At 38.0% G+C, this 13807-nt stretch overlaps 1 long non-coding RNA gene across 1 annotated transcript in view; it reads right to left on the bottom strand.

The window, feature by feature from the left end:
• Positions 1-7405, bottom strand: part of LOC108272039 (uncharacterized) — a 29287-nt gene extending 21882 nt beyond the window's left edge. The window contains exon 1 of the long non-coding RNA XR_001813976.3: positions 7301-7405. This is a non-coding gene — a long non-coding RNA (uncharacterized LOC108272039). The remainder of the gene's footprint in view (positions 1-7300) is intronic.
• Between the last annotated feature and the right edge of the window lie 6402 nt (positions 7406-13807).

Genomic DNA, 13807 nt, shown 5'->3' with positions numbered 1-13807 from the left:
AAATAAAGGGGTAGATTTCAGAGAGATTTCTACACGCCCCTACTTGCCTTTCAGCGCGCTCTCTCTCTATCTTTCTGTCTCTCTATTTCTATTCTCTTTCTGTGTAATTAGATAGAAGAAATAAACTGTTTTCTGTTCTCATTTCAGCACGCTCTCTCTCTATCTTTCTGTCTCTCTATTTCTATTCTCTTTCTGTGTAATTAGATAGAAGAAATAAACTGTTTTCTGTTCTCAGTATAGCTTCTCTGTCACCTTAACTGAGGAACACTTTCCCAGCACCTCGATTGCTCCACATGATGACATATACGACAAAGACACACCTCATTCCTTAACACCTGTCACCAAGTTGTGTGTGTGTGTGTGTGTGTGTGTGTGTATGTGTGAGTGAGAGAGAGATAGAGAGAGAGAGAGAGAGAGAGAGAGAGAGAGAGAGAGAGAGATTTCAGAAATCTAAATTTGGTTCATGCAATTATGGCCTCGCAAGATGCCACGTCTTGCCTGTTCTTAACTGTTACAATCAACCATCCAAAATGCCAAGATTATGAAAGGTTATTAATTTAGCAAGATTTAGGAAGATTCTGGATTTATCTTGTAACAAGTGGTCATGTCTACATCTACCCACTCATAGTAGGCTTTTAATTCCAGCTGAAATTGAACACAAATCTATAAGGACACTGCAAATCTGCATGCAGTTTAATGTATTGTTTAGTGTACATGATGATAGGAACATGCTGAATATAACAACAGTTTCCAATCAGGTAATTTATAACAGTAATGTTTTTTTTTGTTTTTTTTTGTTTTTTTTTTACATTGAGCACAGACATGAAAAAGCATTGCATGCAAAAAAGAGAGATTTACCGGGAGGAGGGACTCAAAACTTAAAAACCTGAAATTCTGGTCTGTGTTGAACATTACTGGCAGCTGATTGTGAAAATTGTTCCCTTAAGGACGCTAGAGTTAAAAGTATGTCAAACAACACTTAAGAAAAATTGTATTATAATGTATACAGTATATTAATCCTCTTAAAGAAGAATTGTTAAAATACTTGGCACTTTAGAAACCCTGTGTTATAAAGTGACTTTTAATTGCTTTATCTTATATATCATTTAGCATTAGCATACCGACACAAATTAAGCGTTCATCATTGCTCTGTTGATGTTATCTGACCAGTTTATGTTCTAGACATTCTAGGCTTAAAGCAGTTTAAAGCAGGATGAGAAAACCGTACTGACAGCACTATGCTCTAACACACATCTGTTATATCGTACATCATGCCTCTGGGCTTTGATTTATTGCTAGAAAAACAACTTCAATTTGAACCAACCTGTCTGGTTATACCTTGAGTACAGTCATTGAGTACATTGGGTAACCTTGTGGTATACACCTCAGCCCCTTCTGTATACACCCCAGTCCCAGTTGGAATATCAGTAATATCAGTAATGTCTTATTCACATATAACTGCAGTACTTCTGCTTTGCGTTTGTAGATATTTAAGTCTTCAAAAAGATTTCTACAGTATTGCCAGAGCATCATAAAAAATTAAACTTTTATTAACAAACACATTACACTTAAATACATAGCATAGTGCTCATAAAAAAGATTGGAGATTAAAGAAATTAATATTAATACTATCCATCCATCCATCTTCAACCGCTTACTCCTCTTCAGGGTCACGGGGGAACCTGGAGCCTATCCCAGGTAGCATCGGGCACAAGGCGGGGTACACCCTGGACAGGGTGCCGGTCCATCGCAGGGCACACAATCACACACACATTCATACACCCATTCATACACTACGGACACTTTAGACACACCAATCAGCCTGAAAACATGAACATGAAAACTCCGCACACACAGAGCTGTGGGAATTGAACCCCAACCCTGGCAGTGTGAGGCAAACGTGCTAACCACTAAGCCACCGTGCACCCATATTAATACTAGTAACAATAAAAATGATAGTAAAAATCACAACGATGGGTTGGTACTTGTTGGAAAGAGGGAGAATTGGGAATATACATATTTCTGAAATATCTGAACATATATTTTGCATGTGTATGAATTTGTTACGCTTGGCTAGAAAGTGCAGGTCTGTCTTGACAGCATTCCTGTTGCACTGACTCTCTCTCTCTCTCTCTCTCTCTCTCTCTCTCTCTCTCTCTCAATTTACCCTTTCCTCTAAAACTTAAGCTCTCATACCTTTCTGCAAAGTTTGTCATCAGCACAGTTGCTTATGAAAGCCTGGAGAAACAGGTGGGCATGGTTTTCTCTCTCTCTCTCTCTTTCTCGCTCTCTCTCTCTCTTTCTCTCTCACACACACACACGCACACACACACACACACACACACATAGAAGACAGCATGCCAGTCTACCATCATGCGTGGGGAAAATGTTAAACCAATACTCATAACATTAGATGTAACATCTTTAACTACTGGTTAAAAACAGCTTATAATGAGACACTCCCAAAACACATTTAGTCATATAAGCTGTCCTTCTTTTATGAGTGTAACTGTAGTGGCCTTAAACAGCCTGGTTTGGACATGTTCCATGTGTAAGTAAATCTGTAAATCAACATTTCATGTTGTGGGGAAAAAGTGCAGATTTCTGGTCTCCCATCTAACCTGTCCTTAGAAATTTCCTTAAGTATTCTGAATCTTTCATGTTCACTGGTTCATGGGAATTCCTCAAATTCCCGCATATCTCAGCTTATTACACAAGACAGCAGTCCCTGACAGAGAAGGTTAATGCATTTTCAGTGTTCTATTTATTTTTGCTCTTTACAGTGATCACTACATTACCATATATCTACTGGCCTAGATCATTCAGTTCAAATAAATTAAATATTTAGTTTGGAACATAAGGGTCAGGGTCATCAGTAAATATTGTATAGAATAGAGATGATAGAGAGGAAAAGGATGATGCATGACTCTCACCTACAAATTAGTAGCTCAGACTGCCCCTTAAACATGATGAAAAAGCACTGATATATATATATATATATATATATATATATATATATATATATATATATATATATATATTTATTTATTTATTTATATGCGCTTTAAATCACATATTGTAGCACATTGGCTTGATGGTATGATTCTGGAAAAGATGCGAGGAAATAAGCTTGTACTGATGAGGTTCTTTTATATTGAGAAACAAGTCATGGATTAGACAGCTAATTTTGGGTTCAACTTGTGATTATTTTAAGTAGAACCAGTATTCTTGCCAACCCATGAACCATGATTTGTAATTCATGCACAACATTTTTCTAAATCTGTAGCTGCCACTACAGCCTGTGAAACTGGAGCAACTTCTGACTGACAATTAAATCTAAAAAAAAAAAAAAAGAAAGAAAAAAGTAGACATATCAATGTATCAGTTCTCTTCTCATATTTCATGATTCCTTTTTGTCATATCGGTCATCAGATTTTTAGTTTCATTTCTGTGGAATCAAATTTCAAAATATTTTGCTAAAAGGAATTCAAGTAGAGCCACAAATCCCAGTCTAAATCTGTAACAGAATAAATAATTATGCCTCAAGTCAGACACGTCATACAATGTGACTGGCTGCAACCCGTTACACACACACACACACACACACACACACACACACGCACACACACACACACACACACACACACACAAAATCCAGGCCTGTTTGTATGCTCCATGTTTGTATTTAAAAGATATTTAAATGCTTAATAAAATAATTAAGTATGGAGAATTCTCTCTCAATACTGCTGCCGAAAAAATTACATCAGCAGCCAGGTTAAATTTACCATTTTGTTTCTACTATTTTTTAATTACATCTTTATATACTCTTATACTACCTACTTGACTGATATTTGTATCAGCATTGTTTAAAGCTGACTTAACTGAAGTATTTATTTATATACAGTGCCCTAAACTAATATTGGAACCCTTGGTAAATATGAGCAAAGAAGGCTGTGAAAAATTTGGGTCAGAACACAGGTTTATCCAAAAATATATATATTTGTTAAATATAGGTGTGCCACAATTATTGGCACCCTTTTAGTCAATACTTACTGCTACCTTCCTTTGCCAAGATAACAGCTCTTCTCCTATTATGCCTGATGAGGTTGGAGAATACATGGCAAGAGATCTGAGACCATTGCTACATTCAGAATCTCTCCAGATCCTTCAAATTTCGAGATCCACGCTGGTGAACTCTCCTCTTCAGTTCACCCCAAAGGTTTTCTATGGGTTTCAAATCAAGGGACTGGGATGGCCATGGCAGGACCTTGATTTTGTGATCAGTTAAACCATTTTTCTGCTGATTTTGATGTATGTTTTGGATCATTGTCTTGCTGGAGGATCCAACCACGGCCCAATTTAAGCTTTCTGGCAGAGGCAGTCAGGTTTTGATGCCATGTATCCTAACAAAATGTCCAAGTCCTCTGGCAGAAAAACAGCCCCAAAACATTAAAGATCCACCACCACATTTAACCGTGGGCATGGGGTACTTTTCCATAAGGTACCTCTCTGTATGGGAAAAACAACCTCTGGTGTTTGTTGCCAAAAAGCTCTATTTTGGTTTCATCTGACCATAGAAGCAATCCCATTTGAAGTTCCAGTAGTGTCTGGCAAACTGAAGACGCTTGAATTTGTTTTTGGATGAGAGTAGAGGCTTTTTTTTTCTTAACCCTTTCAAAAAACTTGGTGGTGATGTAGGTGACTTCAGATTGTAGTTTTGGAGACTTTCTGACCCTAAGGCGAAACTAACTTCTGCCATTTTCCAGCTGTGATCCTTGGAGATTTTCTGGCCCCTCGAACCATCCTCTTCACAGTGCACTGAGACAATATAGACACACATCCTCTTCCAGGTGGATTCATAACATTTACAGTTGACTGGAACTTCTTAATTATTGCTCTGATGATGGAAATGGACATTTTCAATGCTTTTGCTATTTTCTTATAGCCACTTAACATTTTGTGAAGCTCAACAACCTTTTGCCAGACATCACAGCTATATTCCTTGGTCTTTCCCATTGTGATGAATGGTATTTGGCCTGTGCTACTTCATATTTATACCCCTGTGAAACAGGAAGTCATGGTTTAACTAGTTCCTGTTCTTAGTCACCCAGGTGTACTAAGAAAAAAAAAATATGAATGGGAATATATATTTTAAAAATATATTTTTATCATATGAATTCATAGGGGTGCTGATAATTGTTGCACATATATTTAACTAAGATATTTGTTTATGGATAAACTTGTGTTGTGTCGGCAATTGTTTTATATCCATGAGAGCAGAGTATTTTTGTTAATTATTTTAACAAAAGATCAAAAGGTTAAACAATAAAGACAATTTTTCACAGCTTTCTTTGCTCATATTTACCAAGGGTGCTACTATTAGTGGAGGGCACTGTATTTATAATATGATTGCTTGGGTGCTTTAAAAAAATTTTTTTTTAATTTTACTCATAGGAATTTCATGATAAAAGGCTTGCTTTACACAAGGCTTTGGAAATTGCTAATGCACATGTAATTTCTTTATTTTATACTCCTCTGTTAGTTCACTTTTTTTTTTACTTTGTGCCCATGGCCAAAGGTTTGTGCAGCACATGAGAAATATTATCCTGAACTTCAGCTCCAAACTTAGATCCTGCCAAGTGCTGATTGTTCTGCAGATAAATAGCAGGTACAGATTATTAAATAGTGATAGGCTTGATGGAGCATTTTTTTTTCATTTAGGTGACTCTTTCTCGCTTGCTGTTGTATACAAAGGATTGCTCTTTGACAAGGTGACACTGACAAGTTTCGTCAGTGTGCAGCTTCTTTATGTTCAGATCTTTACACTGGAAGGTAGCCAGCATCTACTATAAATACATGAATCCTCCTGCACAATAAGCCAAAAAAGACAGAGCATGGTACAGAGCAGCAGACCTGAACCTTTCTCCAGATCATGAAAAGAATGCTCAAGAGTAGAATTACATTTCGTAAGAAAAAGCATTCAGCATGATACAGTGACATGTGTGATGTCCATGTTCGTAGATGGTGACAACTAACTGTGTCTATGATGAGTTTTGTTTGAGTACGACAAAGATGGCACAAATTCTGAACGGCTGCAAGTCAGAGATTTAGCGTAGATAGTGACTATTTACTGTACCTCATGCATCACTTTCCCACAGAAGACTCATGAGCATGCAGCTGTATCCTTGCTGCACTCAACTATTATTATTCAGCAAACAGCATTCAAGCCATATTCACTGTCAGATAATCAATGCCACAATGGTTTCTGGTTTGAATTGTTCACTTTTCTGTATGTCTCCTAAAACAAAAATGCTTTAGGTAGACAAGGTTCTCCACTCGGCTCTTCTTCCCTCCATCTTGCGTGTTACGAACAAGTCTGGGCAGCTTGCATCTCCCCCTCTTTTTTTCTAGATAAACACGTGCAGGAAATGAGTGTGGTTGGGCTGTGATTCACCCTAGACTGGAAACACTTATTGTCTGAGAAACTCCATTCAAGTTTTCAGACATGACATGATTGCTATACTAGACAGCATCTTATGCTGATGTGTAGCTTATTTGTTTCTTTTAACGACTAAGCTCAGATGGTCTTCGTCTCAAGCAGCTGCTAGTTTTAGTGAGCTTTTAATGAATGTGTTAGGTTGTAGCATGCTAAAGGTATTCTGAATTTGATCATACTCCTGTTTACCACCACTGACAAATTGTCTCTCTGTGATTTGTTGCTGAACTGAAAACAGGAGCTATTTTTGTGGGTTTGTTTGGTTAGTATAAGTAAAATACAGTGTGTCAGAAGTATATTCTCAGCTTCTTGTAACTTGTGCTGTCACTTGAGTCTAACAGCCCTTGAGCCATGTAGGACAGCTGTTTAGTGACAGCAGGCCAAGTAATGAGTTTTACCTTTAGCTGAACCATAAATGCTGGTCTCTGCCTACAGGCACCTCTGCTCGCTCGCTCTCTTGCTCTCTCTCGCGCTCCTTCTCTTTCTCAATTTGTGTTCACCACCACCAAATTATGGCGAAAGTCTTAGAAGACAGGCCTACAAGTGATGATCTTGCAACGTAACCAGATTTGTTGAGGCTATAACTGTGGTGTTATAAAATTTGAATTTGATTTATAATCACTCATTAAGACCATAGATGAGAGTTCAGCAACTGAGAAATTTTAAACAGGGCAGATCAGCAGGTCTTCTACCCACTTTCATAGTATTTGTCAATCATAAAAGAAATGCATCTGAAAGCATTTGTTGGATCTATTTGTACAATCATAATATGTTTTAGATAGAAAATCACTTAAGCATGCTCACCATTTGGTTGCCTATCACAGCTTGTAAATACCTGTAATCCTTTACCAAAGCAGCTCCACAGGCCTCCACTTGAGTGTGGAGCAAAACTCAAAATGAGAATTTACAGTCAACGCAAAAGATGGCTTTCTGCCTGCTTGGCTGTTAATGCATGCAGGGACTCGCTGCATGGAGAGACATGTTTCTTATTGAAGGTGCTGTATGTTGCGACAGGGACAAGGCCGCCATGTATGTTGTGCAATGTTGTGCAATGTCGAGCCCAGTGTCAATCTGCACAATTCTGGTAGTAAACATGGCAAAGATAAAATGTGGAAACAATATATTTTGGGACAAATGCTGGTTACAACATTATTTTTATTTTTCAGGTTAATGAGAAGCACAGTTTCCTCACATTTTGAAGTATGTGAAGTGCCTGACACTTAGAAGCAATGTGCCATGTAATTAGCAATGGTGTGATATCACATGAGCAATGATTATCAAGTGTTCTGACAAGTTGCATGTCAACATAAGATGTATGAATAATACAGTGTGTATCACTGTCAAAATATATTGACCAATAAGTGCTATCATTCCTCATTATTGATTGAAAAATTCACATCAAATGTGTGGTGGCCTGTATAAAGCCTGTCTAAATTCTGGAAAAATTAGGAAAATTTTATTTGGACCAAAGTTGAGTTTTTCGACTAATAATATAATTTTACGTATTATACTTTAATAAAACGTTCATGTAGTTTCCCTGCAAAAATCACATTGGTTAAAGCAAGTCATTGACTGTGTGATTTCAGTGGTCTCGTACTTGTCACACAGTATGTAATGATCTTAATAAAATCTTACCTGAACTCTATAATAGGTTGTGCAATAGAATGTGTTCTCCATGTCATATTATATGATGAAGATCCTTAAAGGATTGACTTGCATTTATAGATACTCACTATGTTCTGCTTGCATAATCAATCAGCAAGACCCAGGCTCATGCAGGAAACAGGGTTGTATAAACAGAGACATTCTTCAAAGTGAGCTTGAAGTAATAAGGATCTTTTCTGTCCATTAGCACATTTATTTATGTTTCATTATTGCCACTACCATATCTGTAGCTTTCCTGTGAGTTTTGCAGAATCCTATGCTGTCCTCATGTGTGTTTTAGACCAGTGTTGTAGTAGTTTCACACTCTGAAGAAAATCTGATACTGCCAAATATATGTTACCAACGCTCTTTGGTCACAGTCTCACAAAATAGGCTGTCGGTGAGTACGCCACATTATGTGTTTTAAGACAGCAGATCTTTACTAGAATTATTTTATTATGTGCAATTGTTTTCTGTGGTAGGGCTGAAAAATAGGGCCAAAAATTAAACTGTGAAAAACTGGTTGAACCGCCTAAAGATGTCTAAACGTCACTAGCTAAGTGTGCTTTTCTCGTGATCTGATCAGGTTTTTAGAAGTTATACATCATACCAAAACAGACAAAAGCTTCACAAACAGTTGAGTGAGTGATCAGATACCAGCTGTCAAAATGTCTGCACTATCACGTCATCAAGACAGAGAAAAGTGCTCAAAGTGCATCCGGAAAGTATTCACAGCGCTTCACTTTTTCCACATTTTGTTATGTTACAGCCTTATTCCAAAATATATTAAATTCATTATTTTCCTCAAAATTCTACAAACAATACCCCATAATGACAACATGAAAGAAGCTTATTTGAAATCTTTGCAAATTTATTAAACAAAAAACAAAAAAAGCACATGTACATAAGTATTCACTGTCTTTGCTCAATACTTTGTTGAAGCATCTTTGGCACCAATTACAGCCTCAAGTCTTTTTGAGAATGATGCTACAAGCTTGGCACACCTATTTTTGGGCAGTTTCTCACATTCTTCTTTGCAGGACCTCTCAAGCTCCATCAGGTTGGGTGGGGAGCGTCAGTGCAGAGCCATTTTCAGATCTCCCCAGAGATGTTCAATCGGGTTCAAGTCTGGGCTCTGGCTGGGCCACTCAAGGACATTCACACAAGGACATTCACAGAGTTGTCCTGTAGTTGTCCACTCCTTTGTTATCTTGGCTGTGTGCTTAGGGTCGTTGTCCTGGTGGAAGATGAACCTTCGCCCCAGTCTGAGGTCCAGAGCACTCTGGAGCAGGTTTTCATAAAGGATGTCTCTGTACATTGCTGCATTCATCTTTCCCTCGATCCTGACTAGTCTCCCGGTTCCTGCCACTGAAAAACATACCCACTGTAGGGATGGTATTGGCCAGGTGATGAGTGGTGACTGGTTTCCTCCAGACATGATGCTTGCAATTCAGGCCAAAGAGTTCAATCTTCGTTTTATCAGACCAGAGAATTTTGTTTCTCATGGTGTGAGAGTCCTTCAGGTTCCTTTTGGCAAACTCCAGGCGAGCTGTGGCTTCCGTCTGACCACTCTACCATACAGGTCTGATTGGTGGAGTGCTGCAGAGATGGTTGTTCTTCTGGAAGGTTCTCCTCTCTCCACAGAGTTGAGCCCATCGGGTTTTTGGTCACCTCCCTGACAAAGGCCCTTCTCCCCCGAACGCTCAGTTTGGTCAGGCGGCCAGCTCTAGGAAGAGTCCTTCTGGTTCCAAACTTCTTTCATTTGCGGATGATGGAGGCCACTGTGCTCATTGGGACCTTCAATGCTGCAGAAATGTTTCTGTACCCTTCCCCAGATCTGTGCCTCGATACAATTGTGTCTCAGAGGTCTACAGACAATTCCTTGGACTTCATGGCTTGGTCTGTGCTCTGACATGCATTGTTAACTGTGGGACCTTATATAGACAGATGTGTGCCTTTCCAAAACATGTCCAATCAACTGACTCCAATCAAGTTATAGAAACATCTCAAGGATGATCAGTGGAAACAGGATGCACCTGAGCTCAATTTTGAGTGTCATGGCAAAGGCTGTGAATACTTATGCACATGTGGGGTTTTTTTTTTGGTTTTTTATTTTTAATAAATTTGCAAAGATTTCAAAAAACTTTTTTCATGTTGTCATTATGAGGTATTTGTAGAATTTTGAGGAAAATAATGAATTTAATCCATTTTTGAATAAGGCTGTAACATAACAAAATGTGGAAAAAGTGAAGCACTGTGAAAACTTTCCGTATGCACTGTACATACTCTGTGTGGATGACAGCAGGCAAAGTTATGATGTTAAGATTTTTAAGTTACATAATAAAATTTCGTCAACAGAACAAAACTGAAGTTTAGATCTGGGGTAACCAGGTTTTTTTTTTTCTTTGTAATCATTTTTTTTTTTTTTTTTTTTTTTTTTTTAAAGCTATAATTTTACCAATTTCAGTACCATAACCCTATAGATCTGTTTACAAAAAAAACTTTTTTTTAAATGGATGACTTGGAGTTAAATATTCCAAAAAGCATCCAATAAGTGTCCAGCATAGGTGGAGACTCCTTTTATATTTTCATATCACTGCTACAGTATAGAGGCACTACCATGTGTTTCTACGGAAAGTCAGGCTTTAATTAATTGTATTAGCTGAAATGGCTCTTCAATGGACACTTTGTCCCAGTTCTTGCATTATCACTTACTACAGTGGACAGAGATACATTGAACCCCTTCTTCTTCCTGCTTTGTTTATTTTGTCCGCCGCTTCTCTTTCAGGAATGACAGTCAACAATGCCAAAAACACAAAAAGTGATGAAAATATACAATGTAAGCTGTCTGAGAAAAATGTTCTGATTCATTTTGTTGACAGCATCATGCATCTCTTCCATAATCCACTGACTCAGATGGGAAAGGAAATCTGACAGATGGTATACAGACACATGAGGTATAGCACAATGCCTCTATCTGTATCTGTATCTGTATTGATTTAGTGCTTCCAATTTTCTGCATCTGTATTTGGATTTAAACCCAAAGTGGTGTGGCCTCAACTGGAATTTATTTATTTTTATTAATTATGAACCCTATTACTATGCCCCGAAAACACTGGAAAAAAAACCTCATAGATAAAAATGCCAGCACTGTCAACATGGTGTGTGAATTCTGGCTCTGACAGTTCCTCAACCTCAGATGCATCATAACTGGTCTCAACTAGAAATGTGTAGAGGACTGTTTTTTCCTAACGATTTCAGTTGGTTCTATTTCCCAAAATACAAACAAACTATTTGCGTAATTTAAACCACTGCCAACACTGACCAGGCAGTTACTAAGGATGAATGAATGCATGTTGTACATTCATGTTAAGAAATGTGGTCTTTCTTTGTCTTTGAACATCATATCTGATTGCTTGCTAGCACCTTTATGAAAAGAAACAGTCACTCTCATGTTTGCTTGTTTTTTGTTTGTGACCTGAGGCATCCCAATGCCCTGAGAATCTTGCTCGCAAACTTTCTTTAAAAAGTGTAGTGTGCATCTCCTATTCATATTGGTATCTGTTCAGAGCATGTTATCTACTTGGTTACATCCCTAATATACACATTTACATACAGCTATCAAGGCTGTTTATGGAATTACAAAGTATGAGCTATAATTATTACGTTAGTATAACACCCATTGTAATTGGCCATATAGTCCCTGACAACACAGGATTAGTATATGTGTTCAGTAACAGATTTTGTAGCATTTGTTGGATTAAATGTCAAAAAGGTAAACTGATTTAATAATGGACTTTTGCAAGGGCGAACCTACACTGCATTTTTTGAGTGCAGGGATTTAGTTGGACACACAGCTTGCCTGCAAACACTTTACAAAGGGCAGATGCTTTTAATTAAGTCTGATGCATCCACCATTTTGAAATTTGTTTACTTGTGTAGTAGCAAAGTACAGACAGAACTCCAGTGTGGGAAATTCTTATTATGTGGATCAGGGGCATCTTCCTTTATTGTTTGTAGAGCAATGGATTCATCTCCATGTTGACCTTATTGGACTGGTGGAACCATTCCCTCGGAAACAGACATCTGCTGTCTACCACGGAAGAGAGAAGCCTTGGTGTGGATTTTGTGGCTTCGTCAGCCTAATTGGCAGGATTTTGCAAGTAAAGAAAGCAAGGGGGGGTGTTTGGGTGGCTAGCCTGAGAGAGAGAGAGAGAGAGAGAGAGAGAGAGAGAGAGAGAGAGAAAGAGAGAGGCCACCACATTCCCACAGAATGACACAAATAGGGACAAAACAAGGAGTTGCTTCATGATATCATGCCTCATCTTTCCCAGCACCATCATCTCTTTCCTTCCCCTTCTGAGTCCCAGATACAAACCAACCAACATGGGCACAATCGCACTCAACTGTCTGTAATTTAGATTAATTCCTTCCACATTTTCTCTAAGGCTTACATGTTCACCCCACCCCCATGCTTGTTTTTATGCGCTCGTTATTCAGATTCCTTGTACCCACAAACCACCCCCTGCCAGGCCTCCCACTGTTTCACTGGCCAGAACGAAACTCAACAACAACCCACCCCTGCCCCCACGCCTCCAGCCAGGTATAGCAATGTTGTATAGTATATGCATGTCAGAGCATGGCACGGCTTCTGGCTTGACTTTCAACTGTGTAAATACTGTAAACTTGTATGTGCTGATGGACATATGATAAAGCCTGTTTAATCTGAAGGAATTTCAGAGTGGTTACAGTGGTTTGGAGTTTCTGTTCCTATTAGTGTTACTGCAAATGACTCCTAATGTAAACCAGGCTGTGAAAGGCTCAACACTGCATGCCTCTATCAAGAGGTGTGGCAAAAACCCTTAAAAGGTAAAAAAGAAAGTACAGTATATTCTCTTTTTTTTTTTGTATCTTCACAAGATTGATGAGATTGCTCTGTGGTAATTAGTTTGCTTTGTTGTAAAGCCAAATGATTGTCCAACACTTTCCATGCATGTCATAGGAGTCCTGTAATAGCCAATCTGAAATGACCTACACAACTAATACCTTTCGTACCAATCAAGTGAAATAAACAAGTAGAATCAAACACATGGCATTCAGCAGCCTACAACATTGTACCGATAAACAAGGGTAATATTAAGTGTAAATAAGACCGAAACAAACAAGACATGACAGCAATCTTTGTACATCAAAATAAGACTGTTGACTCATTAAGAGCCTAATTATGCACATTAAGAACATAATTAATGCACACTAGAAGAGAGATATTAATAGAATGCATATAATCATGCACAATTATAAAATCATGCAACAGGTCAAGAGCTTTCAGTTAATTTTCAAATAAAACATCAGAATGGAGAAAATGTGATCTCAGTTACTGTGACCATGGCATGGTTGTTGGTGCCAGATAGGCTGATTTGAATATTTTAGAAAATGCTGATCTCTTGAGATTTTCATGCACAACAATCTATTTTATTTGCATAGAGTTAGCATAGAGTATTCTTGGAGTTTACATAGAATGGTGAAAAATAAATAAATAAATAAAATTCAGTGAGCAGCAGCTTTGCATTCAGAAACACTTTATTGATGAAACAAAGAACTGTAAAACTGGTTTGAGCTGACAAGAAGGTTATGCTAACTGTGTTGAGGAGAAAAGCATTTCAGAAT

Source organism: Ictalurus punctatus, chromosome 11 (assembly GCF_001660625.3).
Source record: "Ictalurus punctatus breed USDA103 chromosome 11, Coco_2.0, whole genome shotgun sequence".
Taxonomy (NCBI): domain Eukaryota; kingdom Metazoa; phylum Chordata; class Actinopteri; order Siluriformes; family Ictaluridae; genus Ictalurus; species Ictalurus punctatus.
Note: the sequence above shows the minus strand (reverse complement) of the source record. Positions and strands in the feature narration are given on the sequence as shown.